We start from the raw sequence: 26,490 nt of genomic DNA, 5'->3' as shown, positions 1-26,490 counted from the left end.
CAGATTGTACAAATTTTCCACCCCACTGCAGTCTACCTGGCACAAGAAGAAAGACACCTGAGTCAATCAAAATCAGAATGCGGTTGCTTGGTAAAGCAGTGTAATTAAAATGATTCATACTTCTTACAACGTGATTGGGTTAAAAAAGATGGCCCTGCTTCATTTCATCTCCTGGTTGGTCTGGGAACTGTCTGTGAACTGTTTCTACTTGCAATACTTCTGACACCAAATGTATGGGTTTTTTCCACACTAACAACCAAGTCTCCAATCTTCTGGACACCAACTGGCTGTCCAACGATTCAATTCCATTTTGACAGTAACTACCCCATTAACTACTCTGGGATGGTTAGTGTCAGAACTCATAGGATAAAGGCTCAGTCCCACAAGGCTGCCTCCACTTCAGATGCCACTTTCAAGTCCTTGACCTCCCACACTTCTGACTAACTGGCTATAAAGTGGGATTCCCATAACTCCCTCCTTGGCTTCCAAAATTTGCTAGAATGGCTCCCAGAACTCAGGGAAAACAGTTTACTTACCGTACCAGTTTATTATAAAAGATATTATAAAGGATATGTATGAACAGCCAGATAAACATATAGAGAGAGTGAGGTCTGAAGGGTTCTGAATGCAGGAGTTTCTATACTTGTGGATCCTCCCCACATGTGGGTGCATTCATTAACCCTGAAGCTCTCCAAACACTGTCATTTCGGGTTTTTACATAGGTTCCGTTATGTAGGCATGATTGATCAAATCTGTGGCCATTGTAATTTGAACTCAATTTCCAGCCCTTCTCCCATCCCCAGGAGTGGGGAATGGGGAGGCTGAAAGTTCCAACCCTTTAATTATTTGGTTGGTTTCTCTGACAACCAATCAAGGGGCCTCACCAAGAGTCACCTAATTAGCATAAACTCAAGTATGGTTGAAAAGGGCCTATTTATGAATAACAAAAGACATTCTTCTCAGCAATATCACTCAGGAAGTTAGAAGGGTTTTGGGATGCAGACCAAATATATATATTTCTTATTAATCACAGTATCACAGGATCAGACCAAGAACAAAATTCCTTGACCATAGAATCTAAGATCACTTTGTGGAGACTCATAACAACTAGATCAGTTAGGAATGCACTTGACTGCAAATAACTGAAAACCCAGCTCATAATGTTCTTTTATGTTCTTTTTCTCACATGCAACATTTTCTCTTTCTTTCTTTTCTTTTTTTTTTTTTTTTTTGAGACAGAGTCTCGCTTTGTCACCCAATCTGGAGTGTGGTGGTACAATCTTGGCTCAGTGCAACCTCTGCCTCCCAGGTTCAATCGATTCTCATGCCTCAGCCTTCCGAGTAGCTGGGATTACAGGCACCCACCACCATGCCAATTTTTATATTTTTAGTAGAGAGAGGATTTCACCATGTTGACCAGACTGGTCTCAAACTCCTGACCTCAAGTGGTCCACCCACCTTGGCCTCCTAAAGTGCTGGGATTACAGGCATGAGCTACTGCATCTGGCTGGCATGCAAGATTTTCAAAGGTATACAATCTAAAGCTAGCACAGCTTCTAGAGGATGTCTTCCAGGACTCATGCCCTTCTCTGAAGTGCTTAGCATGTGGTATGGATGAGGCATGAAGTCTGCATTCCAAACCAGATCAAATGGGAAGAAGCAAAGACAAAAAGGCAATAATTTGTTTTTGCTTGTTTTTGTCCATTTCAATTTACCTTTATTATCGAAAGTTTTCTTTGCCTGAGGACTTTGCCTCCATTTCATTGATCACCCCAGTGGCAAAGGAGACTGAAAAATCAAATATTTTATGCAGGTATATTATGCCCTGGAAAATATCATGATTTTACTAATAAGGGAGAATATGGAGAGATGTGTAGGCAACTTGCAGTGTTGGCTAAAAGGAACTATGATGACTAAAAGGCAAATATAACTGCACATAAGGGATTCAGTAGTGTGGAGATTTAATAAGTAGTAATATTTATTAGGATTCCACTAAGGTCTGTAATGACAAGATTGATAAACTCTACTCTTGGAAATCCAGGCTGAAGTTTAGTTCAATATCTGCTATTCTTGTTATTGCCTTAATTTTCAGTTTGGCTTTCCACATGTTTAAAAGAACAAACTTTTAGATTTGGAATTTGAAAAACACTATTTTATTTTTGTCCTCTGTTCAAAAGTTGTAATGTTTCCTTTCTCATCTAATTCTGAGCTAACATTTCCAGCAGAAAATGACAATTAGTAAAGGCTCTAAAAGGCGTGTACTTCAAGCATCCTGAATACGAAGGAGAGGTGGGAGAGGTAGGTTCCCCTCTATGTCTGGATCAGGGACATGGAATTGTTAGGATTTCTGGTTTTTGAAGACTGACAGAAAATCTAGGTTTGATTTCAGAGGTTTCTGTTTGGGAAATGGGATTACTCTTCAGGATTTCATTTTCCTTTCAAGTTAGTATCAGATGCACTAAATTTGGAGTCCGGGATATGAGTTTTGATCCTTGTTCTGTTTCAAATCATTATTTGATACTGGGAAAGTATCTTCAAATTCTTTATGCCTCACTCTGCCTGTCTATAAAATGAAGAGATTAAAAGAAGTCTCTCAAATCCCTATTGATTCTATCAACACATAATTATAACTCGATAAGGGCTAAACATCTTGTTTGTCAAGTGTGTTTGCATTATTGAAGGCCTGTCCTTTATATGAGAAAACCACTTCACTGTGGACATATATTTAGATTCAGGTGAAGTTCACTTAGACTACTAACACTTCTCTTTTTAATATGAAATCTGATCAAAATAAAAATGGAAGATTTTACTAATTTCTTCTGCAGGCTACCTTCACTGCATTAAGTTTTCATCACATGGCAGCAACCCTAAAAATTAATCTTGTAGGTATATTAAGAAAAAATACCACCACTGTCTGATATAATGATCTCTTTAGGAAAGGCAAAACACGCGAAGTGATGCTGTGCTGCTACACAGTGAAGTACCTGACTACTTTCCCTTTCCCACAGAGAAATATATTAAAAATTTCCGTAGACATCTACTGAAATGCACTTGTCTCTGCTGGCAGCAGTCAGCAGCTCTGAAATCCAGTTCCTTGAGCTGTGCTGACATTCCTGACAATCTTGATGGTGAAAGACAAGGAAATAAATATTCTTATTATAAGCTCTATTAGAAATGGTATGCACATTAAGGCTGTGGGCAAAGCAGGCATGGCTAAGAAATTTTTGAGAAAAGAACAAAGAAGATATTCAAGGTTATAAGAGAGCATCTCAGACATCCATCAGTTTTGGACAAGGGAAACAATGATTATCTGATGAAATCCTTCCAGTTTCTCAAAAGCCTCCAATGCAACTTTACGGCAGTGATTCTCTCACTGTTTTTCCGGGCTGTGTGTCACCCTAAAGCTAGAAGAATCACTGTGAGCCGCTGGACATACTGAGCATTTTAGACCCAGCATATGGTCTCCTGGTTTCCATTGTAACAGATCATGCAGAGGAAAGGAAATGAGTCAGCCTTTTATTATATCAGTGGGGTACTGAGTAATGGCATGAAATCCATTGTAAGGGATGCTGCATGTCCTATTTTGAAAGCTGTGCAGTGTCAGACCTTCTTAGGGTAGCAGAGAAATGAGCAGCAATTAATCTGTTTTGAAAAGTATTTCAGTCAGCAGGTATTTCCAGCACTCTACCAATCACTGTGTGTGGCCTCTTTGTCATCTCTTGGTTTATATGTATGAATTCAGATGTGATGGTTTTGCATAGATTTTTACCATTAAACATAAGAAAACACCAAAAAATAGAAATCACTTTGATGGACTCTGGCTATCCTTGGTGCTCCTTCCTATTAGAAACAGAAATTATTGAGGTTCAGAATGTCCACTTTGCTTTCTGCCAACTCCAGGGTCACTGGGCACCAGGAAGTCCTGACCTTTAACCAAGCTCTTGTTAAATAGGAATAGAACAGAGGAACTTTGAGATTCTTCCTTCCCATATACGAAAATTTCTAGTTTATTCATCAATAAAATCCTCACAAACTGTTCATCAAAAGAGATTTTTGTTCATGCCTTCCTTTTATGTCACCAAGATGCTTGCTACTCAAAGGGTGGTCCAAGCACCAGCAGCATTGGCTTCACCTGGAAATTTGATAAAAAGGTAAAATCTAAGACCCCACTACAGCCTACTGAATTGGACCTTGCATTTTAATAAGATCTCCAAGTGATCATATGCACTTTCAAGTTTGAGATGCCCTGAGCCATAGCTGTGGTTCCCACACACACCCCACCTCTGGGCAGTGAGGGTTGACAGCTTGAGAATCTGGAGGGAAAATTGTTAAAACCATAGGTGTCCAACCTGTTCACAAGGATATTCTGATTCCATAAATCTGGGGTAGGGTCCCCAAGGCTGTTAAAAAACACACACACACACAAAAAAAAACAGGCCAGGCACGGTGACTCACACCTGTAATCCCAGCACTTTGGGAGGCCGAGGGGGGCGGATCACTTGAGGTCAGGAGTCAGAGATCAGCCTGGCCAACATAGAGAAACCCCGTCTCTGCTAAAAATACAAAAATTAGTCTGCTGGTGCGCGCCTATCATCCCAGCAACTTGGGAGGCTGAGACAGGAGAATTGCTTGAACTCAGGAGGTGGAGGTTGCAGTGAGCTGAGATCGTGCCACTGCACTCCAGCCTGGGCGACAGAGCGAGACTCTGGCTCAAAAAAAACAAAACTCTAGCTGACTCGCGCACTCTGAGGCAGCACCAGATTTAAGGTCCATTCACATGGATCATCTACAAAACTAGCCCAGGTCCAGCCCTGCTGAGATGGAGTGCTTTGATTTCTACATCACTCAAGACGAAGGACTGAGCATTCCTTATGTGAAATTTTTATTTAAAATAATTCATTTATTCATTTATTTTTTGAAACGGAGTCTCACTCTTGTCAACCAGGCTGGAGTGCAGTGGCACAATCTCGGCTCACTGCAACCTCCACCTCCTGGGTTCAAGCTGATCCTCCCACCTCAGCCTCCCAAGTAGCTGGGATTACAGGAGTGCACCACCACTCCTGGCTAATTTTTGTATTTTTAGTAGAGATGAGGTTTCACCATGTTGGCCAGGCTGATCTCAAATTCCCGACCTCAAGTGATATGCCTACCTTGGCCTCCCAAAGTGCTGGGATTACAGGCGTAAGCCACTGCACCGGCCAATTTAAAATAATTCAAAATAAAATATAGTTACCTTAGGCTTTACCTTTGACTTTATATGTTTTTGTTCATAAAGGAAATGAAAAACTAAAAAAAGGGTGGCTTTTCCTAGGTACTCATACACGGAAGTAGCATTCTGGTCAGGTGCAGTGCCTCTTGCCTGTAATTCTAGCATTTTGTGAGGCCAAGGTAGGAGCATCACTTGAGCCCAGGAGTTGGAGATCAACCTGGCAACACAGTGAGACTGTCTCTGAAAAATAATTTATTTTATTTTATTTTATTTGGGACAGAGTCTCGCTCTGTCGCCCAGGCTAGAGTGCAGTGGCGTGATCTCAGCTCACTGCAACCTCCGCCTCCCAGTTCAAACATTCTCCCACCTCAGCCTACCAAGTAACTGGGACTACAGGCACACGCCACCATGCCCAGCTAATTTTTGTATTTTTAGTAGAGACAGGGTTTTGCCATGTTGACCAGGCTGGTCTCAAACTCCTGACTTCAGGATCCACCCGCTTCAGCCTCCCAAAGTGCTGGGATTACAGGTGTGAGCCATCGCACCCAGCCTAAAAAAAAATTTAAAAATTAGCCAAGTGTGGTGGTGGTGCCTCTAGTCCCAGCTATTTGAGAGGATGAGGTGGGAGGATTCCTTGAGCCTAGCAGTTCAAGGCTGCAGTGAGCTATGATCACACCACTGCTCTCCAGACTGGGCAACAGAGTGAGATCCTGTCTTAAAAGCAAACAAACAGACAAAACCGAGAAGTAGCATTTTCTATTCAGCCAGCTTTCCTACATTATTATTGGTGAAAGTATGGCTTCCCAGAGTATATTTAAAAAAGAAAACCACGTGATTCTGCTTCTGAGATTATTTTCATTATTACGGGTTTTGGAGAAACTAGCTAGAATGTTCGTCTTTAGATTGCTTTTACACAGAACACATCCCCACTAGAGTTGGATCCTATCCACAGGGCATCAGACCCAGGGAACTTCGAACAGAATATCTGTAGAGTCCTTTATGGTGTTTATAATGCTTTAATTTACATTATATTATCTTTGAATCCTCACAATAATCCCATAAGAAGTAAGGACATGTGTTTCATAGATAAGGAAATAGAAGCAAAGAGATTATGTGAGGGCCCACTCTAATCAATGGCAGGAATAGGAGTTACTGTTGCCTAGAATGCGCCCTTTTATTTGTACATAGTAGAAAAGACTGGAAACATGTACTGTACTTTCTATGTCCGTGGTTCTTTGGCCCTCACCCTAGGTCAATTAAATCTGAGTTTCTTGATGGCAGGGGATCCTCTGGCATCATCCAGGTAATTTTAATATGCAGCCAGGGTGGAAAACTTGAGTCCCTGCATTACAAAATCAAGTAGGACTTATCTCAGCAAAACGTCTCTATATGCAAACCTCTCCAGGGTTCCATAAATGTAATTTTACATGGACATACCCATACAGATTATAATCACAGCCCTTAAAAGAAGCAAGCATGCCTTTCCACAGCATGGTTATTTCAGCTGGACCATGTTGTATTTACTGTAGGACAGAGATAAAAGCGTGAAAGTAGGACATCTGTGTTCTAGTCCTAGCTCTCCCATCAACTTGCTATGTGGTCTTGGGCCAATTATGTAACTTCTCTGAGCCCTATTTCCTCATTTGACTTCTGTGTCTGTCTTCCCACACTTACTCAGCTTTCGGTATTAAGATACCACCTTCAGAATTAGACTCACCCGGTTTCTTACTTAGTCCAAACTATGCTGACAGGTCATTGAGCCAGGACTAATCTTACTGTGCTAAAATTTAGCATCCTCTATGCCCAGAATAATCTTCAAGATGTCCACATTCAAGTCAAGTTGCCAACTTTGCCTAACTCCACATTCAATGCCTTATTCTCATCTTCTTCCCCAAACTAGTTCCTGGGTTTACCAGTTTTATATAATTTTAGATTTTCAGGTGCCTCCTTAGTCCAGACATTTAGCTTAGCTATTGTCCTCATTTCTTACCCAAAGGTGCATGAAATCCCATTTTAACCCCACTCTAAACCTCCAACCATAACATGGTATTCTTTGCATTCTAAGTATTTCTTAAGTCTAGGAAGTCTAGTTACCGGGCCCTACCCATCATATCAGACCTCCTTAGCTATTGACATTTGCCTGGCTGGGTCCTAGGTTTGTCAGCTGTGCTTTGGACGACTGGTCATTTTCCTCAGGAAGCAGTCCCTGTACTTCCAGCTTACTCCCTCTACTTTCTCTCATTACCTTTTTCAGGCTCCCTCTCCTTACCCATATCTGGGTTCCTAGCATCACTTTCAAATCCTCACACACTACTATAATGCCAACCAAATGGAATTAATCTTTGTCCTGTAAACTTTTCAAATCTGTTAGGAGGATAAAAAGACATAACAAATGTGGCAGCAATTTGCACAGTTAAAACTTCCAGACAGTCCTGATTTTATTAATTAGGCTGGGTTTGATTGTTTTCATTTGCTTAAGCTTGAAGTCAAAGTTAAATCAGAGAATTTCTCATCTTTGGAGATATGTGATTCTTGATTTACATTCATATAACAACTTTTATGTAGGCAGATACTTTTCAGATATATCTCCCAAGAGATTTATATGGAATTTACATCTATTATTAACATAAATTGGTTATGCTCTGGCATTGTGGCTTTATTAGCCATTCTTCTAACATTTGAAAATTGCTATTAAAGACTTTACAGTTAAGGTAAACTCTACCAATAGTCTTCTCATAAGCCAAACCCTGTGTGATTCTTTATATTTGCATTTTCTATTTAGCGTGTACAGTATGTGCCCAGACTTCATTTCCTTAGAAAAACAAGGCACTAGGTAGACTTAGGAGGATGCAGGACTTTAAAAATACTGCTGAAATAATGCTGAGAATATTTTTAATAGACTAAAGAATGTTGTCTTAAACATATTTTTATATGGCAGCTTAAAAAAAAGCAAAATGTGAGATATTTAAATGGTTACAAAATTAACAATCACTTAATTGTCATTAAAAAGCTATAAGAACACTGCTCTAAGTATTGATCACCTTTTCTGGTCATATTGGGAACATGATTGAAGGTACATATGGGAAGAAGGAAAGGCCCAGCATTTCACTTGAGTCATCTCATTCTCTGTGTGTGTGTGTGTGTGTGTGTGTTTGTGTGTGTCTGTGTGTGTGTGCGTGTGTATAATGAGAGAAGTGCCCAAATATAGTCCTAGTTTTAAAAACACACATGACAAATGATAGCTAATGGTCTTAGGTCCTGAGTCTTTGTTTCTTGGCCACCACTGAGATAGCTGCATTTTGATACCAATTTCATGTCACCTGAGAAGTGACTTCCCTGAGAGATGCCTTATCACCTGCAAGTAAATTAAAAACCACAGGTGTCCAGTAGGTTAACACTGATCGTGTTGGAAATCAGTGATTCAGAAAAGGTCCTGTAATAAGGCAAAATGTAGGATCTTGTCATCTGGTCTTGGAACTTACAAAATGATGTTTAAAATGTTGGCTGGGAGTGGCATTGAAATACTGCTACTATGCCATTTTTCAAGAATGTTGAGGTCAGCCAAACTTGGTTTAAACCACCTTTTATAATATAATTTCTAAGAAACATGCATTCTGATTTCCATTTCTTAACAGAGGAACTTTATATATTCACTTAAGTAGATATCTATCTCAATTCAGAGGGGAAAGGTTAACATTTAGTTAGTGATAGGTTAATCAACATCATAGACTACTAGATATCTTTTTTTTTAAATCAGGAGTTAAATATTCTTCTGTTTGTTTTTCTTGTGACAGGGTCTCACTCTATCACCTAGTCTGGAGTGCAGTGGCACGATCATGGGTCATTGCAGCCTGAAACTGGGCTCAAGCAATCCTCCCACCTCAGCCTCTTGAGTAGCTAGTACTGCAGGCATTAGCCACCACACCAGGCTAATTATTTGATTTTTTGGTAGAGATGGGGTCTTGTTTTGTTACCCAAGTTGGTCTCAAACTCCTGGCCTCAAGCGATCTTCCTACCTCAGCCTCCCAAAGTGCTGGGAGTACAGGCATGAGCCACCGTGCCCATCCAGGAATTAAATATTCTTAAGGCGATCTTATCTGTTGCTTCTTGACTGTGTTCCTTTGAAAGATACGAACTTTGACTCCTTTATTTGAAATGTAATCAGCCAGTTCCTCCCTTTTTTCTCTTCCCCCTTTGCCAATCAGAGGGGGTTACAGTGCATTAGTTGATTTAATCAGCATAGAATAATGTAAAACAGTTTATAAGGTGATGCCTTTCTGCATTCATTAAGCCTCCTGTTTCACCCATTCAACAGAAAAAGAGAGCCACATTGATCAGGGACTACTTGTGATAAACTATCTGACCCAAATGGCCTGGGTGGAGTTTTTCGTGTTTAGGAGGATAGGCCACTGGGAGGGAGTACTTGCCCTCACTACACCAAAGGCAGGCTCCACTTCTCTCATCCATGAGATCATTTAGCTCAAAGAAAGAATCAGCAAAAGAAGCAAAAGGAAGGAATTGGGGCCTGGCCTGTCTACAGGAGTGACTTGCTTCTCCTCTACCAGATATGACAAGAAGAAGCGAGGTGGATATTTCTGATGTCAGTTATCTCTGAAATTGGTGAAGTATATTCTGTGATGCTACTGACATACTTTTTGCCTTTGAATTTTCCCGTCAACTCTTTTTAAAACAACTCGAATGTTTCATGACTATACTTTTGAATGCCTAGATGTCAACAACTACACACTTATGAGTAGAAAAAAATAAGTTTATATAAGTAACAAACATTTCCTGGTCATAGAAAAATTATAGTCTTTATATAGCTGAGCCTCCAGTTTCGTAAAGTAACCTTATAGAGAATTGGTGGTCTGGTTTTTTGAGAAGAGTTCCCCAGGAGTAGTAGCTATATACTTTCTACTTTAGTAGAACTAAATCTTTTTTTAGTTCTAGTAAGAGAGATGCTTAAGCTGTTTTTACAGCTATAGCAAGTTCCTGGCCATAGCACTTAGAAATAGACTCAGCTACTTAATAAATACCAGTTAATTAAATATCTTATTGTTCAGAAAAAAATAATAATTTGGCTAAAAAATAGCAGAAATAAATTTCAGGAAATTCTTTTTCTGTCTCCTTTTTTCCTCATTTGCTTTTGTGCAAATGTTTCCATGTGCTTTATTGGGCAGAAACCAAGAACTTAATGATGGCCCTAATTACCCAGCTTCTCTCCTGACAGTTAGTTTGTGTATACTTTAATGATAGGCACTATGTAACTGTATCTGTGGATATACAGATTTAAATTCAAGTTGAATACATCTCTATTTTCTTTTTAAACATCCAAAAAAAAAAAAAATAGAAAAGATTATCTCCAGGTTTGATCCTTAGAACTGGAGGCCACTGATGTCAGAGTAAGGGCCAAACACATTAGTACCAAAAGGAAATAACATTTGGAAAATGAGAATGGATCCATCAGGCTAAATGATCTACAAACTGTGATCATTTGACAAAGCTGGACCACATGCAGAGCTTTTTCTTTTGGAGTTGTCCTGTCCCAGAAAGCAGTGAAGGATGACATTGTATTAGAACATAGGTTGGGACATGAAGAGTCTGGAGATGTGAAAAACACATTGCACGTCCAGGAGAGTGCTACCAGGTGTACTAGCCAGAAGAGAACAAATGATCAACACTGAGCTTTCAACAACATGAATCTGGCTGAGCGTTTCATAAATAATCCAGTGGACAATCACTACAGGATACATGGGAACCATTCTTGTTTTAATGCCTGCTGGAAATATACCCTGTGAATCTCATTTTTTCAGCTGAAAAAGGAATAAGTAGTGCTTTGGCTACATTTTTACCAATGAATAGGTATTCTGTCAGGTCAGTGCATTAAGCAGGATGTTACGTGGAATTAAGCAGGATAATGATGCAGTACATAGAATAAGGAAATGCTGACTGAGTCCTGGAAATTTGGAAACAGACTCTGGTTAGGAGCTCAGAAATTGGAGGCTCAGAAGTGGATATTTACCACTGTCGAGGATTTTGAACCTATGAGTCTTAGGCACAAATAAGTTGTTAATTTTTCTGATATATTTTTTAACATGCTCAGTTTGGTTTTTAGACATTAGGAACAAAATAACTGGAAAAAGCCAAATTGAAGACCAGAGAAAACTATACATTTAGGCAAGTGAAGTTCACTTTCACACACAAAGGAATAAATCATGGCATTTTGTCTGAGGGTAGGATTAAAGCTTTTGATTCTATGTAATATCAAAATACTGATTTAAGAGGAAATGATTTACTGGAGTATCTGTATATTAATCAATGACAAACAATATGGATAAAAAACTTTTCAAATCTATCAAGCTGATTGCAGTTCTCCATATCCACTAATGATTTTGACATTTGCAGATATATAGAATAAATACAAAGTTCCAAATGAAGCATAATAGTTTTACAGAGAGACCAACTCTGCCTGCATTATGAACTCAAAGAAATGTTTAATGTTTAATTCAGAGACTGAGAGAATGTTCATGATATCTTAAGTAGGTGATGCTGCTAGCAAAACAATGGGCAGCCACTTTGTACCGAGCCAAGAGAGCTCTTCCCATCTCCAGCCGAAACACACCCTCTTTTTCTCCCATCATCTGGTGCAGGTTAACACATTATCACAATCTTCACTGTCACAATTAACCCCTGGAAAGGAGTTGTGTCATAAAAACACTCCACAAGACTTCATAAATCCATATGGCAGGCACAGCTGGAAAGATAGTTGCAGTTGATAACCTAGCATTTCAGAAATATCCAAAGAATCTCTACTTTCTGAAGTAGTGTGGAATTTACATATCCTCTCATTCCCTCAAATCAGCACATACACTAGGGAGTACCTAGGAAATGCCAAGATCCTTCAGTTTTAGGTGTTTGAAGCCCAGTTCTTATCATTTCACGCAAACCAGAGTATGCTTTTTGAAAAGATAAAAGGACTTTTAAAAACAAAAGGTGGCTGATTTAAGGATTATGTTTCTTCCTTCTCCACTTACTGCAAAATGAGGTAGCTATGACAGCTCTCTAAAATTAGTACCCAAATATAAGAAAGACATTCATGTACCTTCTTCTCTTGCTACCTTGAGAATTTGTTCACTGTCTCTGCAAGCCAGCACTCCTTCTAAATGTACAACTCCAGTTTACTTCAATGGACACAGTTGTGATGAATGAAATTTATGATTGAGTTCTAATGGATTATGTAAATTAGGATTTCAAGGTTAAAGGAATAGATTTCTTTTAAAAAGTAAAACTATGAGATTTTGGCAGAACCTTTCAGATACCAGGCCTTGTCACAGACAGGGCAGATATAGGAGTGAGCCAAAACAAAATGTTTTCTCCTGCCATGTAGCCTACAGGTCTGCTGGGGAGGAGCGGGGTAATGAAATCATCATACTGAGATGTGTGCTCTTGGTTGTGAGGTGGGGGTGAGGGAAAGGAAAACAGGGTTCAGTGACCATGTAAAATAGAAGGACATCACGTGGACTGGGGAGTCAGAGAAGGCTTCCTTGAAGAAATAGTTCTGAGGCTTAGATCTGAAGGACAAGAGAGTAGAAGGAAAGGAGGAGTATTATAGACAGAACAGCCGTATATAAGTCTAGAATGGGGAGGTTGTCAAAAGAAGCCAACATGGCATGAGTATGGACATGGGGAAAGGTGTTTCAGTGTACTGTGAAAGTGGTGACTGAAGCAATAGAAAGCTCCATTTTTGTTCCTCAAAATCTTATGAAACCAATGATAGCCAGACACCAGTAAGTTGGAATAGAAAATGTTATCAAATTGCCTTAAACTTAAGTTTTAAAAATTGAGATTCTGGGAGCCCCGTGCAGTCAATTTATAGAAATAGTGGGATGCACCCATTCTTAGCTGGTGAAACCAAGGCTTGGATAGAATTACAACCAATGTGTTAGAGTCACAGAGTTAAATAAAAAATAAAATATCTACACTCTGTAAATGAATAATAAAATAAAAAATCTACAGTATCATGATGACTTGAGAAAATACTTAGTGATAAAAAAATTACTTGGTGATCGAGAAGGAGGGGAAATGTCAGACATTGCCTAAGGATGCAAAGCAAAACAAAATAGAATGAAAATGCTTTGGAAGGAATGCCTTAAGAAAATATAAGAAAATTAATGGATGCATCTCCACTGTGCTTTCGGTCAAGTACAAGAAAACATGGATTCTATGAAACAAAGATGCCAATGTTAAAAGAGAGCTGCCGCCAATGCAGATTGAGGTTTGAAGGGAGCTGGCAATGATGAGAAATGGAAATATTAAAATCTGCAATGCAGACTCAGTAAAAAGCCAAATGAACATTGTAGAAAGTTGAATTAGTGATAAGCATGGCTAACTAGGTAAGTTTTTATAAAGAACATAAAATGAAAGTATAATAATCAGAAAGCTTCATAAATATAAAAATTAGGTAGTAAAGTTCCAATCCATATGTAATCAAAGTAATTGGTAAAGATAGATCATCAGCGTATATGTATTGTTTTATTGTTTGATATCATCACATACTTACCATTCCATGTGAGTTCATCATCCTTTTAATAGTAAAAACATATTGTACTTTCTCATGTTTGAGCCGGAGTAAAAAATATTATGGTATTTTTTGTTTTAATAATTAAAGAAGAAAGGATGTTTACTGGGAGCTGCCACAAAAACACTTGGTGTTTTATACATGGTGTTATACACAGTTCCAGAGATATATTCACAGGATTTGGAAAATTTTTAAAAAATAATTCCAATGACATAACTTTACTTGGGTTCAGCATATGACCTATACTCCTAGTAGCTCATATATTGTTATGTTTGTGTATGACGCATAAATTTGTTAAATATAAACAATTGGGCTGGGCGAGGTGGCTCACACCTATAATCCCAACACTTTGGGAGGCCGAGGCGGACGGATCACTTGAGGTCAGGAAATCGAGACCATCCTGGCTAACACGGTGAAACCCCGTCTTACTAAAAAGAAAAATACAAAAATTTAGCTGGGCATGGTGGCAGGCACCTGTAGTCCCAGCTACTCAGGAGGCTGAGGGAGGAGAATCACTTGATCACGGGAGGTAGAGGTTGCAGTGAGCCGAGATCGCCACTGCACTCCAGCCTGGGCAACAGAGCGAGACTTCGTCTCAAAAAAAAGATAAATAAAAAATAATAATTAAAAATGTATCACAATTTTTGTTAAAAAAATAAAGAAAACATAGATCTCAGAAATAAAAATTGGATATGTACCATCTAAGTTGCTAGAGACAATAAAATTTAAAAAGTTGTGGACAGGCATAGTGGCTCACGCCTGTAATCCCAGCACTTTGGGAGGCCGAGGTGGGCAGATCACTTGAGGTCAGGAGTTTCAGACCAGCCTGGCCAACATGGTGAAACCCCATCTCTACTAAAGATTTAAAAAGTTAGCTGGGCGTGGTGGTGCATGCCTGTAATCCCAGCTACTTGGGAGGCTTGAGGCACAAGAATTGCTTGAACCCAGGAGGTGAAGTTTGCAGTGAGCCAAGATCATACCACTGTACTCCAGCCTGGGCAACATAGCAAGACTCCATCTCAAAAAACAAACAAACAAACTACAACAACAACAAAGAAGCTGTAATCTATTTAACCAGAGACTCAAAGATGAGCAAAAAAGCATATATGAAGTATAGAAATATGACAGATATGAGTGTATGTAGCTTATGAAATATAAAGAAATGCAACTTATTTTAAATGTAAGAGCCTCAGATTGAGTTAAAAATATGATCTAAACAAAATGCAATGATACAAAATACCTAGACTACCAACAAAACAGATTTTAAAAAGAAAAATAAATGAAGGCAGAATTATTAGTTTTAGACCAAACATTATTCAAATACAAAAGCATTAAATTAGATAAAGGCAACTTTTTTTTTTTTTTTTTACACGGAGTCTCGCTCTGTCGCCAGGCTGGAGTGCAATGGCGCAATCTCCGCTCACTGCAAGCTCCGCCTCCCGGGTTCACGCCATTCTCCTGCCTCTGCCTTCGGAGGAGCTGGGACTACAGGCACCCGCCACCACGCCCAGCTAATTTTTTTGTATTTTTAGTAGAGGCGGGGTTTCACCGTGTTAGCCAGGATGGTCTCGATCTCCTGATCTCGTGATCCGCCCGCCTCAGCCTCCCAAAGTGCTGGGATTACAGGCGTGAGCCACCCGGCCCGGCAGATAAAGGCGATTTTTATTATTAAAATACACAAACCACAGTGAAGACATTCCATTTACATTATTTTAAACACCATGAAACATAGAGTCATAATATATAAAGCTAAAAGTTTGGGAATACAAGGAGAAATTACTAATGCATATTTGTTACTTAACTTGATCGGTCAAGTAAATAAAAATAAGGATATAAAGAATTTGAATAATGTAATAATGATTGGCCTTTCTTAATGTAAACATACATACTTATGTATTTTCTCTTTAAGCACTTCCATAATTCCTATTTCAATTGTTTACATGTTCAGCCAAAAAAAATTTAAACAAAATTGAAATTATATAGGCCAGGCCTTATTTTCTGCCATAATGCAATTAAATAAGAAATTAGTTATAGGTCAATTTTATACAACACCACAAATTTTTTAAAAACCGACCCATGCAAATTTCAAATCACATTTCTGATATCTACTGGGTCAAAGATAAAACCCATATTAATATATTTTTCAAAAGTGAAAAAAATGAGAACAAATGTATCTACACTTGTACAATTTATGAAAAGTATACCCTGAAACAAATTAATAACCTTAAATTTGTTATGTAAGGAATCCTAGAAATCAAAATCAGTACCTTAAGTATTCACCTCATGGAATTCAAAGGAACATGGCACAAACCTAGGGGAAATAGAAAGAAAGAAGATAAAACTCAAAATTAGTGAATTAGAAAACAGTATATAGAGAGACATCCAACAGGAGCTTTGAGATATGAGATGTTCTCTCCAAATCTAATCAAGAACAAACTAGAGAAATACAAATATGCAAAATGATAAGTTAAAAAGAGCATATAATTTTGTATAAAATATTTAAAATCATTTAAAAAACTACAGACAACTCTATGATCATTTAAACATCCGGATTAAATGAATAATCTATTAAGAATATATAAATAACAAAATTGAACCAAGAAAATGTAGAAGATATGAACATACCAATTATTATGGAAGGAATTAAAAGTTGTCAAGATTTACTTTCTCCAAGTTCTCTGGTCTGTACATTTTATAAAGAAAATATTTTAAAATTTTAGTGTAATTCTCTTGCCAAATAATTTGTGGCACAGCAAAAACAAGATGAAATGCTACCATTTTATTTTATGGAATGAGAATAATCCTGGCACTAGAACTTGACAAAGACAGCAAAAAGGGAATGCCTCTCTCTTATTTATGAATGTTGGTAACACTTACATAGTGGGTAATACATGTAGGCACTATTTTAAAAGTTTTACATATATTAACTCATTTAACCCTTACAAAAGCCTGATTTAGGTGTTATGTATTCCCATTTTATGGATGAGAAAAATACCTGAGACATTAAGTAAATATGGCATTATTCAACAATTCATGAAAAAACACTTTAGGATATGTATATAAAATGAGATAGAAGTTTTAAAAGTACAGGTAACTCAAAATAAGCCAAAATAAGTATTTGCTCAAAATATACCATATTACAGATTAAAAATACAAAAACAAAATTAAAAAATAAAAACATAATGAAGAGTAAAAAGCTACTTGTGGGGGGCTGGGGGAGGGATAGCATTAGGAGAAATACCTAATGTAGATGATGGGTTGATGGGTGCAGCAAACCACCATGGCACATGTATATCTATGTAACAAACCTGCATGTTCTGCACGTGTATCTCAAAACTTAAAGTATAATAATAAAAAAGATACTTCTATAATCTGCTTAATGACAGCCAATATTATATTTAACAGAGGATGTAGAGACAAACAAGAATGAAACAAGGTTTATAATTATTGGGTGATGATACATGAAGGTTCATTATACCATGATTTCTACTTTTGTTATTTGTAATATGTTAGAAAATATATGTAACAAAAATGTTAAAAGAATGGTTTCTATGGTTGAATTTAGTGATTTCTAAGGTGGCTTCCAGCTCAGATCTTACATGGTTCTCTGTTGTTAATTACCTCTTTTTCCAAAAAAAAGCATTTTTTGTACTAGCCTTTCGGGGAGGAAGATGTTTGCATTATGTGGAGGAGTTTCCACAATACATGGATACATTGGTCTCCTGCAAACCACATAGTTCTTTTATTGCTTCTTTTTTCATTTGAAAATCGTTCCAGATACTCAAGTTAAAATAGCTGTCCTTGCTTTCCTGCCTGGAGAGATGGGTATCACTAAAAATGCCTGGATTGGCAGTAATCCGCTTTGCTCCTGCCTGGAGCTGTTCTGAATCTCCAGTGGCAGGCCCTCACGGTGTTACTGGGGCAAGTGTGCAGTGATGTGCATTTAATCTGCACACAGCAATGCTCAGACTACTTGGCTTTCTGCAGGGAATGAAAAAATATACGTATAAACACCCCTGTTCCCAAATGGCACTGTAGCCTAGTTAAGAAAATTGCTCGAGGGGGAGTGCATTATGCTAAGAGGGCTAGTTCATTTTCAGGTTACAAAATTTTAAATTCAAGTTGACACAGCTTCTATTTTCATTTCCATACTTATCTCAACTGGGGAAATGTGGTGTTTGTCACTAAAAACCAGCCAGTAAAATGTAGAGGGAAGATGGAGAGTCAGTGGTCCGCAGCCTGCAAGTGGTTGTGATCTGAAATATGTCATGTTTTAGTTGGTAGCAGATACCATACCAAATTTGCTTCCCACTGGCAGACTTTCTCCTTTTATTTTCAACAAAGTCCCATGTACCCAGCAGCAATCTTTAACAGCAAAAATGCAATTAATATAAGTCATCTCATCATGTACTAGCATTCCAGATAGCTCATAAACAATTAAGAATCGAGTCTGAATTAGATGCAGAGGTTCAGGGCTAAGTGTGTTACGGGAAGACAGAGAATGCTGTTCTGTCAGTTTTGTGACCATGAGCAGTTTCATTCAAGAAACCACATGGAAGGTGTTCCACTGTTAAGTACCACATGTGACCTCTCTGGTTTGAATATCAAAGTAGATCCAGAAAGCTTAAAGTGCATAAGCTTTCGTGCGGCTATACTGTAATTTAAAGAATAAGAATGAAGGCACCCATTAAAAGATAAAACTGGGTAAGACTAAAATTAATCCTCCGTAATCCTAGCTTTAGAAACTCTCATCTTTACTGTATACAGGTATCTTTAACGTGAGTTATTGAGTAAGTCCAAGGGCTCTTCTGGTCACCCTTTCACATATAGTCTACCATATTCCTATTCCAATAGAAGCTGGGAAACATTCCAGGATAAATTAATTGTAGAATCAATTTGCTTTTATAGAGCATGGATGAGAGAAATATTAAAGTTTTAAGAGTTTCTGTTGACAGACTTATAGAATATATTTGCCATTCAGACCCTATGGCTTGTAAAAAAAAAGAAAAATTAAGCATTTTGGGTGTTGACCCTGGGATGTGTAATTTATGCGTGGCTCTTGTAAGCTGTTACCTCTTAATCACCCAGGAGCCCCAGCTCTTGAAGCAGAGTAATGATTCCCTGCTGACTATCTGCTCTGCTTGCAGTTCTGCCTTCAACACATCTGTCAGCACCACTTCCCAAGGGGACTGTATGAAAGTTGGAAAGTCTGACATCCGTACATTAACTACTCTATGACTTTCTCCATTAATAATGGACTGTCCCGCCGTAAGCTGTGAGTTTCCTCCCCAACACCGACCGCTTTTGCTTTTATGTGCCACTAGGCCTGTCATCAGAGAGACAGCCAGAGAAAAGACATCTGGCATCTGTAACTCATAGGGGGTTCATGAAAACTAAAGCAGGTAGATTATTATCTCAAATGAAGTTCCTGGAAATACTGAATGATGAATGTCGTGCTAATGGCCTCCTTCCTCTAGCTTGGTGACAGCCTGTAACCAGTTAAAAAAAAAAAAATCTTGACATACACCTTCAATTTTTATTTAAGAGACATAGTCCTAATTGTTATGTCAAAACCTTGGAAATAGAGCCCAGTTATTTTGAAAACATTATTTTTTCCAAATCTACAAAGGAATTGCCATATGATATAATAGCTAAAGGTGTTTTCAAGATCCATTTTCCAATTAATTGCTTTAAAAAAGAACTCTCTGAAGTAAATCACAAGTGCCTTTAAGATTCTGGCTGGATTGTTTGTTAATATACCTTAGATGCAGATAAAACCCGGGGGCAGGAAAGAGAAAATTGGAAGCCCACTGGGTCAGAATGGCAAGTTTTTTGCTTTTATCAAAAAAAAAAAAAAAAAAAGACAAAGTGGGAATCACAAAAGAAAAAGGTCAGACACGGTTGGTGAATGATTTTTGTACCTCTAAAGCTTATAAATATTGAGGAGTTTATTGCCTCTCTTGATAGTTTCCTTGTCAAGTTACTGTAGAAATAACTTACTTACCCTACGTGGAATTTAGAAGAGGGCTTTTAAATTTTCAAGGACTACACTGCAGTTGAATTGAAGTGAACCAGATCTAAGATAATAGGGGATGGGAAGACCTTGAGGAAGTAAAGGGTACACATCTCATCAATAAGGGGCAGGGCATTGTTGTTACAATGCACCCAAGGGAGTGCTCTTAGGCTCAACTAGACAATCAAACTGACTTGATTTCCATGGGTTACACTTGACAGCTGATTCACTTAGAGACAGAACACAGTGTATGCCAGCAGAGCAGTACCAGGCCTTGGTCTTCAATGGGAATCCCTGGAATAGTCCAAATAGCAATCTAGGGACTTTTTAAAAAAAATTTTTCTCTATTCCCAAGTGTTATTTCAAGAGCAAAGAAGTTAAACTTGTGTAGCTAAGTGTAGAGTCTCCTGATTTAGAAGGTCTATGTCTCAAATAGGAGCCAAGATCTCTTGTGACGTTCCTATAGGCACAGCTTCCAAAATCCCCAGGAGGAGGGTCAAGCCTCCTCATTATGAGTCACCACACTCAGGGAAGCCCAACCCAATAACTTCTCAACAGATGTGTTCATTTGCAGTCCTTCCAGCCAGATTCAGCTTACCAATCTGGGGTCATTCTTATCATAACAACATAGCCTGCTTATGTGGCTGACATTTCACCTTACCAGGTTTCCAGGGTAACAAAGCCAGAAAGTTAACCCAAGATAAAGTTCTCCATAGAGAGAGAGAATTTTAACCCTTTACCCACTGTTGTCATATGGGAGTATAAACTCAGATCTTTTCTTTTCCTTTGTTCCTGCTTGCCCTTCTCCTCCTTTCTCCTCCTCCTCCATCTTCTTCCTTCTTTTAGAAAAGCTGGGGCCAGCGCGGTGGCTCACGCCTGTAATCCCAGCACTTTGGAAGGCCAAGGCGGGCGGATCACCAGGTCAGGAGATCGAGACCATCCTGGCTAACACGGTGAAACCCTGTCTCTACTAAAAATACAAAAAATTAGCCGGGCGTGGCGGTGGGCACCTGTAGTCTCAGCTACTCGGTAGCCTGAGACAGGAGAATGGCGTGAACCCGGGAGGCAGAGGTTGCAGTGAGTGGAGATTGCGCCACCGCACTCCAGCCTGGGTGACAGAACGACACTCCGTCTCAAAAAAATAAAAAATAAAAATAAAAAAATAAAAGCTGGAAGACTAGATTTTTAAAAAATGTTTAGTCTCCCAATTTTTAGGCGAGACTACTGGAGTAAGAATACTGGACCAGAGAACAGAAGACCTGGGTTCTATTAATAGTATTCTAGCAATTTGCTGTGTGACTTCCCTGTGTTAAGTGAAAGGCTTGCATAAGGTCAACTGAAAAGCTATTTCTGTGATGCTGTTACTCTTTTCTAATCGCTAGAAAGGTGATGCTTCCTGTTCCTGTGCTCAGTGCCAGGGTACTTGTTTCTCTTCCATCAGCTTTTCTCCTTCTCTATTCTGCATTATCATATGAAATCAAAGAGTGAGGAAAAAAGTCAAGGATCTTCAAAATCATAGATGACTGATACCAATCTCATCATTGGACTAGATTTCTCAGTGAAGATAATATGAGGGTTAGTGCTAACTCTCATAGAATTTAAGTCAAAATATCTGTCTTTGTTTGCATTGCCCAAAGAAGTTGGATCAAAAGAGTTACATCTGGGTGGATTTTAACTTTTAACCCAGTTTTTCAGATGTGTTAATATATAGTGCAAAGTTTCCAATGTAGTTAGAGTTACTACAACCCTAACTGAAGTTGCCTCATATTGTGACATTATTATATCCTCCAATCACTCATATATCTTTATTTTTCCAACCCTACCATCACAACCGAGAAAAGGTAATGTGGTACATTTACAAATAAAAGAGGATTAGGATTATTTTCATTTTAATATTCCCACTATAATTATCTACAGAGTTATGAAGACCAAGTCAAGGGTTCCATTTGTAGCCATCAATAAAGGATTAATTTATTATTCCCAATCGGGCTCCAACCCTCAAACTATATTTGGCCATTGGCTTCGGGATTTGGTTATTTCCTCAACCCTTTGTGAAGAAATCTTTTAATTTTTTGTGGGTTGGAGGCTCTTTGTTATGTGGTAGAAGCATAGTCCATAAGGAATAGAAAGGACTAGGTTGAAAGTAGCTGTGCCTTGAAGTTATTAAAAATATGTTTCACTCATGATAACATGATCATTTTCAGGAATTTTATTCTTCCTCCCTTGATCACAAATATTAAACATTTCACCAAGGAAATGGCCAGTAAGTGATATAGTCCTAGGAGTAGGATCTAATCTTTTATATCACAGTAAGAAGCTGATCAAAGGTGTTGAAAGCTGACTGTTAAAGGATTAATTAGGTCACATTGAAATATATGACTTTAAAACAGATTGAAACCAGAAATAAATAAATAAAGAAGCTAGCTGCCCCCATTTTTTTCAAGAACATGTTATTGAAGAGAAAATATTGAGCCTTCATCACCATTTAAAATATTCTTACTGAGCATCGTTGAAGCCATTTTAAGGAGTGTGTTCTTCAACATAAGAGCAACGGAAAGCCATGAGGTCTTCTTCCAGGAATTGAGCTTATATATCACTCTTTTTTTTAAAGAGTGCAGGTAATGGGTTGCAGCAGAACAGGGCTGTGTGAAGAGAACCTTGAAATAGATGCTGCAATAATTCAAGTAAGAGATGTTGGTGTCTTTATCTTGGGCAGTAGCTGTGGTGGTAGATTCTTTGTGTTTCCCACTCAACCCAAACACAAAATCTTCCAGGGCTCCAATCTAAGATCAACCACACCCTCTGGGTCACTGGATTGCATTTCCTCTCACCCACTCAAGAACTTCACTCTAGCTATTGTTTTACTCCTCTGTCCTGCATTAGATACATTTTCTTTCCTTGCTACATCACTCCTACCTGCATTGGAACAATGTGGCAACACCTCCTGCTTTGAACTAATAAGAAACTCCCTTGACCCCACTGCTCAATTTCTATGCTCCTCTTACTGCAAAACTGCACCAAACAGTCATCTCTACATCTTCTCTTTCACTGACTCTTACCCTCAGTCCATTAGGACTTTTCCCCAGAATTGCACAAAAGTAGCTCTCTTCAGTGATGTCCACAATACTAAAGCTTATGATAAATTCTTAGTTCTCATAGTATCTGACCTATCAGCAGCATTCAATACAGCTGCTCTCTCTAAACTTCTCAAATACTTGCTTCTTGTGGCTTTTGGGCTATAACTCTCTTGGTACCCTGTTTAAATCCCTGGATTTTCATTTTCTTTTTTTTCCATATTTTTCTTTTCTGGCTTCTCATTTCCCTGTCATCTACTCATATTCTTAAAGTAAAGTATAAGTGTCCTCAGGCTCAAGACCCAGGCCTTTATCTCTCTATATACTTGCTCCCTAGTGATTTCATCCAGTCCAATGGCTTCAAATGCCATCTTTATACTGATATTTTATAAATGTCTATCGTCAGCCCCTCTCCCTCCTAAATACTTGACTTATCCATTTCCTGCTCATCTTCTCATGTGGTTGTCTAGTAGGCATCTCAAAAGTAATATGACTAAACCTGAGCATTTGATCTTCTTCCTAAATCTTATTCTCCTAGAGTTTTCCCAGTCACAGGAAAGGGCACTTCCATTCATCCAGTCGCTCAAGACTGAAATTTGGGGGATAGTCTTTATTTATTCATTTATTTCTGTGCCACCATTCAATCTGTTTGCAAATCCTGACCACTGTGCCTTCAAAATATACCCTGTATCAAACCAATTCTCCCTACCTTCAACCATTGCAACCCCAGTCCAAACTCCCATCATAAGTGGCTTGATCACAAGAGCTTCCTAACTGGTGTCCCTCCTTCTATTCCGGTTTCTCCAGCCTTTTGTTACATAAAAGCCAGGGTGATGGATAGTTTGAATATTTGTCCCTGCCCAAATCTCATGTTTAATTGGAACCCCCCAATGTTGGAGGTGGGGCCTAGTGGGAGGTGATTGGATCATGGGAGTGGATCCTTCACAGCTCAGTGCTGTCCTCACAATAGTGAGTGAGTTCTCCTGAAATCTGATTGTTTAAAAGTATGTGGCACCTACCCCCCATCTCTTGCTCCTGCTTTTCACCATGTGAAGTGCCCGCTCCTGCTTCACCTTCCACCTTAGTAAAAGCTTCCTGAGGCCTCCCCAGAAGCGGATACCAGCACTGTGTTTCCTGTACAGTTTGCAGAACCATGAGCCAATTAAGCGAATTTTCTTATAAATTACTCAGTCTCAGGTATTTCTTTATAGCAATACAGGAAAGGCCTAATACAGTGACTCTTTTAAGTGTAAGTCGTTCACATTTCTCCCTGGCCAAAAGCCCTCCAAAGGCTTTACTTCTCACTCAGAAAAAAATCCAAACCTCTCACCTTGGCCAGAAGCCCACATAAACTGGCCCCTGGCCATCTGTCAGTCATTATGTCCCCACAACCCCCATCCTTCTGTTCCATATATTGTTTCTCAAAGACATGAAACACATCCCTACTAGCGATGGGGCCTTTGTGACTGTTGCTCCCATGCCTTGAATGTGAGTCCTCCAGATACCTCGTGGCTTGCAACCTTCTTTCATTTCAAATCTCTGCTCATTTCCACCCCTTCCCGATATTTTTCAAATAGTACTCACCATCCTTCTCCATCTCTTTCACTGCTTTGTTCTTAATAGCATGTAGTACTATGTGACATAATACTCCTTTTTGGGAATTGTATTTATTGCAGATTTGCAGAATTTCATGGTTGTACTTTAAAGCATTTTATGTTGAGGTCACCATAGATATATTATGCAGTAGAATTCAGAAGTAGAATGAATATGTAATATAGACTCAAGGCTTGCAGTAGGCTGCTTTGGGGTTTGCCTTCTGACCCTTCAGAAGTGTGTGTTCACTCAGCTGTTCCGGTAAGGACGCCTCGATGGAAAAGTTTAAAATGTACTGTTTCATATGGACTGGGCAATTACCCATATTATGTAATTGAGGGACACCTACAAAAATGATCTCTTTCCCCTTATCTATCTGTATTGATCTGCCATCATACCTGCAAAATTCCATCATTACTCTCTCCTAATGGAATCAACTATAATTAGAAGTCAACCAACAATGCCTGTATAGGAAGCATATGCAGAGATTTTAGTTAAAATTGTAAGGTCTAATCAGCAAGAGTCTATTTAAGGGACAATATAGCAGAATATGGCTTATTTTAAAGCATTATAGAGGCTCTCTCAACCCACCACCCTTTAACTAACTTTCTGGATAAACAGTCTCTTCATTCCTTCCGTAATGCGTAATGACTGCTGCCTGTGGCAAGCTGAAGGTTCATGGCTGGTAGGCTACTCTCAGGTAAATTTGGAGCACTCTGTTCCTAGCTGTTGAGTTGGACGCTGCCAAGGATGAGTTGTTTTTATTCCCAAACCAGTTTATGCCAGTTTTACTTACAATTATAAACTTTAAATATTATATAAACTAATGAAATAAAAATTCAAAAGGCAAGAGTTGTCATTTCTACAAAAACTAGGTGCAATCCTTTGGAGAAGGTTCAAGAAAAACAAGCCAATAAAAAAATTAAAGGTTCTATGGACAATTATAAAAGTTTATTTTTAAGTAAAAGACAATTATAATTCATACGCTAGTATAATTCTGTACTCAGATCTTGTCACAACTCTTTTGTAAGGAAACCAAAACTGTAAATGAGAGTTGTCGACACGTGATGAACGTAGCTTATGTGAAAATAACAACCCTAGTCCACTGTCAACTTTAAAAATAAATAAAAGGTAAGAGTTACATTGTTCTTACATGAAAATATTGACAAATAATAAATTTAATTGCCTAAAAATAAATCACTTTATTATTAAATAAAAATAAATTATATATAAATATATAAACTATATGTTATGATAAATTTCATAAAATGTTTATGACATAAATATGGCATTTCTTTATGGTTTCCCACTTCTAGCAACTTTTAAAATTACCAACTAATTCTAGGTCCCAAAAGTGTAGGATGAGCAGGTTTTTCACATGGTTTGAAAACAGTTTTCAAAAGTAGGGATTGCAGTTTCATTACAGACATGTTGAGAACAGCAAAGGAGGTAGAATACTCAGATCAATCCTGGAAGTAAAGTAAAATCAGTATGCCCATTCTGCATATGAGGCTCACAGAGAGTCAATGACGTGGAGTTGAGCTGTTTTCAGAGAACTAAGATTTGCCTTCCTCAAGGTTCATGCTCTTAGCCTTGATGCTACAATACCTTTTCAAACCTCTTCTCCTATACATCTCATTTAGATCTTTCATAACTTAGCTTTTTCAAAATAGATGTCAACTAAAGGCAGCTGAGCTAATCAGATATTTTAATTAATGGCATCTGAATTATTATGACGTGTGATCATAGAGATGCCATTTTTGTCTTCAGTAATCAACCCTCGTTCCTTAAGAGGGTGTGGGAGCAGGTCCTTGATTAAATAGATCTGGGAAATGCTGAATATTAGATTCTCCTCTTGGAGATTTTACAATGCTAATAAGATTTGGAGAAATCCTGTAGTAAAGAAATCTGCCCAACATTTCAACCCAGTTGTTATGATTTGGCTGTGTTCCCAGCCAAATCTCATCTTGAATTGTAGTTCCCATAATCCCCACATGTTGTGGGAGAAACCTGGTAGGAGGTA

The 26,490-nt window shown here is 38.5% G+C and overlaps 1 protein-coding gene across 5 annotated transcripts in view; it reads left to right on the top strand.

The window, feature by feature from the left end:
• Positions 1 to 26,490, top strand: part of CNTN4 (contactin 4) — a 992,918-nt gene that overhangs the window by 749,970 nt on the left and 216,458 nt on the right. The window lies entirely within an intron of this gene.

Source organism: Pongo abelii, chromosome 2 (genome assembly GCF_028885655.2).
Source record: "Pongo abelii isolate AG06213 chromosome 2, NHGRI_mPonAbe1-v2.0_pri, whole genome shotgun sequence".
NCBI lineage: Eukaryota > Metazoa > Chordata > Mammalia > Primates > Hominidae > Pongo > Pongo abelii.
This window is presented reverse-complemented; position numbering and strand designations above follow the sequence as displayed.